Below are 4,864 nucleotides of genomic sequence, written 5' to 3' on the forward strand. Positions count from 1 at the left end.
TCTTAGCTATCTGCACTTGCTCTTCTCCTATTCTCCTTTCAGCTAAGAAGGTGAAAGAAGGAAGAATACATTAACCTTTGACCCCATCTACTCCCTTTCATCTCAGGCTTGGTATCTGATTATTACCTCTCCCCATTTGTTTGGGATTAAGACTGTATTAGGGAATTTTATCTCTTCTTCCAAACTCTAGATTGTATAGAAATTCTAGGCAATTAAAGTTGACTCTAAACGAAAGCACTCTCAACATGTTTATTGCAGCAATATTGAGAAAATATTGGGTCTGAAGCTTACCCCTCTTCTTCATTCCCCCAATATTAAATGAATTGGGGAGGAGAGAACAGCTGAATTGCTCTCATTTTTAATTGGTGCTGGTTTTTCTGAAAATATTTTTCTATGACAAATTTGAACAGACTCACCTATGATCAAGCTAAGACAAATTTCAGATCGACTATGTGGAACTTGTGGAATTAGGTAGAACTGGTGTATATCAAAGACAATTAAGTGTCACCTTTATAAATTAAGCTATGAAAGTAATAAAAATGTAAATCATATTGTTTTCTGTTCTTTGCTGATTCAATAACAGACCAAGATTTGTCCTGAGTTATATATGAAATGGCCTTGAGTCACCAAATTTGCTGAGCTGTCATCTTATGCAATTTATTGCTTATTGTTTTGCCATAAAATCCATCCCATTTTAGCATGTCTTTTCTTTTGTTTTTAGTGAAAAATTTTCTGAGAAAAAATTTCTCTTGGCTGAATCACTTCCATATCTGGTAAACATGACACCATATTTTTTAAAACAATCCTATCACCTCCAATTTCTGTAGTTCAGTTTGGTGCATATGTACATTTGTTTGTCTTTTTGTTTTTAGAATCACTTCTGAAGTTAAAAACAGATTAACGCCTAATAGGAAAGTCAAAAAGCTACTTGAAACTTCAGAATAGTTAAGTGTGTATCTGTGTTTATCTGCGTACAGGCTGTACAGTTTCAAAGATTTTCAAGCAGCTGTTTCTGTCAAAGTGGGTAACAGAATCCTTTCCAAGAGATGAAAGTCTGTCATAAACTTTGATTTGAAGGATGGTCCTTCCAGAGGATTGTGTTGCTCCCAAAGTGTACTGTTAATTCAAAGTTACTTCTATAGAACTTTCCAGTGACACAAGCTGAGTGGACCCTGTACATTTATCTTCAGAATAAATTAGTAGAACACATTGACTCCTTTGAGTGTTGACATACTGCAGAGTAAAACATTTCTTTGGGAAGTTACTTTCCCTAATGCTATTTTTCCATTGCAGAAATGAACTATGAAGATGATGTTCAGATATAGAAGCCCATTTGGCATTTTAAGAGACTTAGAAAAGAAGCTCTGAAGCTCCTACGTGTATCCAATTGCCTCACACTGAACTACATGAATTCTAGCATGTGTGACCCCTACTTCAGGCCTCTCATAGGACATGGATAGTACAACTGCTGCCGAGCAGCTAGCCTACTTGTTAGCTGGATGATACCTTCAACTAAAAAACAAAAACAAATGATGATGCATCATTCTTACTGGCAGTTACAGGATCTCAGACTAACATGGATTCAGATTCCCCCCTTAATCCCACAAACAAATGACTTAATTAACCATGGACACATAATCATGAACAAAAAGACTCAAAATAAGCTGTTCACAGAGAACTGCTATCCAGGAGCAATGCAAAAGAATAATATGGCGGCTTTCTTTTTTCCTCTCTGCCTCACCTTGTGTCTTGCATGGCATGGGAAGAACAAAACCCCGCAATGGTCATGTTGAATAAGATCAAGACTTTGACAGAGGAAAATATAGCTCCTGATCTTCATGCTCAATCTGAAAGAAATACTTTTTGGTTTAATTTGAGAAGAATGTAGAGCCATTGCAATCATTCTTTCAGCTACTGCAATGGAGTATTGTGGGTTTGTTTTTGAATCAATTCCAAATAGATAAAAATGCAGTTACATTTTACTCCTTGTGAACTTTCTGGTCTTCATTTCTTAACTCAATCCAAAGTGTTCTTTTGTCACCTATAAAGCTATCCCAGTCCTACAATTATTCTGTTTCCATTCTATCTTCCTCCAAATGGTGACTTAGGTGAAATACAGTGAAGTATCTATTAAAAAAGGATCTTTATATTGATGGCACCCAAGTTGTGGGATTTAATCATTATTCTGCCTTTTATAAATAATTTAAGGTGTTGAACATGCCTAATACTCCTTCCTCCTTCCATTTTCATCAGGACAACCCTGTGAAGTTATTTGGGCTGAGAGGGATTGACTGGCCCAAAGTCACCTAGCCACCAGCTTTCATGCCTAAGGCAGGGTTAGAACTCACAGTCTCCTGGTTTCTAGCCTAGTGCCTTCACCAGTAGACCAGACTGGTTCCTTTCCCAAACAGGTTTCCCAAGTATATATCCTGATGTAGATTCATCAGGTGGTGAAGTATGTTTGCTTTTACTATTTGTTTTTATGTTATTGGACAATGTACTGTTAACTTATTTCTGAAGAGCTTTTTAATTTTTAATTTATCCTTCCCATAACTTATTCTGAGGATCTGCATATGAATTGTTCCCACACAAGGAATAGGATACTGCTCTGCTTAGTGTACCATCAAAACAGCTGCTGGCTATCCAGCCCCATGAATGTATGTACATCTTTGAATCATCTATTTGCAACACATGTATACACACACATTCACATGTCACATTTCTAAGAGCATAATATTGTAAAACAAAGTCAGTTCTCTCCATTTTCTTTCCCCCCCTTCTTCTCTCTATGCCTTTTAAGACTGTCGCTTTGCCATACATAATGAAACCTCTTATAAAAATTACCAGCTGCAGTTTTCTGTAACCTCTAACAGTGCTGTTCAATAAAAAGGCCTATAATTATTACCATAGCAACTGCAGTGTGCGGTGTGCACGGTAAATCTACAAAACAAGACTTTGTTTTTCAAAAAGTATCCTATATTAATTTGTAATATGGCTGTTATTTTTAGCATTTGTAAATGAGCAGAGGTTTGTAAGTATCTCTTTTTGTTTTCACGTGCATTCACCTTCTTGGGTAGTCCCTTCCTTCCATTTTCTTATCCCGCCTCTATATATTGTTTAAGTGCTGATTTGTGTAAAAGATGGTATTGGGATTAGCAGGTATCAAATGAAACCACATAGACTAATATCTGTGAATCCATAACAAGATGTCTCCTGTAATTTTTAAAAGTTATTTTTAGGTAACCTTGATGAATTACAGATGGGAGATAGTTTAGGAAAAGGAAATCCATTTATTTCTCTTTCTAGAAGGCTGCCTTCACTCTATGTCCATCCACTTTGCCCAAGAAACTAAGCACAATTATTTAGAACTAATAGAGCCATGTAGCTCATGTAAAATGGACTTTCTAGGGCCTTGACCACTGATTATGTCTGCCTTCGGCATGGCAGAAACTGGGGTTAGGGTTGCCTGCTCAATCTGGCCCAAATCTGTTTACATGAATTCATTCATACTGACCATTTGGTCCACTTTACTACTTTACTGTTACTTTCTTGATAGCCACCTTCCAAATATGGGTACAAATTTCTTAGCTACATACCAAACAGGGATGTACATGCTTTAAAACTGACACAGAGGTTTTTCAGATATTTTTGCTGTTCATTAAAGTAGACTTGCTTTTTCTTGTTTCCAGTTGAAAATGTCTCTGCTTTTTTAAAAGATCAACTTAATAATGTAACTTCTAAAATGGTGGAAACTTTTTCTAAGGCAGTCATGGAAACCTGAAAAAATCTGGATTGCTTTTGATTTAATGAATACAAAAAAGATGCAGAGCTTGCCTGAGATCCAAAACAGTTCTTTTGAATCATTTTACAAGTGGTCATGCCTCTAAAAAATAATCTGTCACCTATATTCCCATATGGTGCTTGGAACTTTACGAAGCAAATCTTCCATCTAAATCCCCTTTTTAAAGTTCCTTTTAAAGAATCCAGAGTTCAGCAGCCGAGGAGACAGAAATGACATTATATATGTAAATACTTTTAGTATGTATAATAATTTGTACTTTTCCTTCCTATTGCATTTGGAATATCGTCTTCTTTCCTTCTTTTCCCAACCATTCAGGAAAAATTTGACAATCCAGATGTCACCCCTACCATGTGATTAAATTTGGAAATGAAGCTGGTGCCATTCCTACCTCTTAATCTCAATGTTCAAAGAAGCTGAAATCATGGCACTCATCACCTTTTTGACTATAGAAATGTTTACTATATTCCTGAAGGCCATTGCAGAAAGTAAAACCACATACTTAGACATTTTTAAATAACATAATGCAGACCTCAAAGCTTAAAGTGTATTACTAACATCATAAAAGCAAGCAAGGTTTATCAGTCACAAGCTGTATTTGGCAAGTAGATGGAAAAGTAGACCAGATTGCTTCTTTGAAACATATTTAATTTGGCTACCAAACATTGTAGGCATTCAGGCTAGCTAGCACAATTGTATGTTCAATTTAATAATATTCCAAAATGCACTCCCAATTTCTCCCCAGCTCTCTTTTCTTCTCCTAAACACTCTTTCTCCAATGTCTTATGGTCTCAAATTTTTCTTTCTTTTTTTCTCTTCAGATTTTCAGTGGAAGCATCCACTAGATAGCGCCTGTTGCACAGTGATAAAGCAATATAGGATCATTGCAGTTTACATGAAAGAATACTGAGAGAAGCTGGGAATTAAGTGAGACCAGAAATTATACACTCTCACCAACTGACGCTGGTTCAATAAAAAGTATTGCCTTATCTACTTTATGTCTCTCATTCATTTGTTTGCGACTTAGTCCTTTCGTTGGAACAGAGACACAATGTTATAGCTTGG

This window comes from Vipera berus (genome assembly GCF_964194415.1).
Source record: "Vipera berus genome assembly, chromosome: 1".
In the NCBI taxonomy this organism is placed as follows: Eukaryota; Metazoa; Chordata; class Lepidosauria; order Squamata; family Viperidae; genus Vipera; species Vipera berus.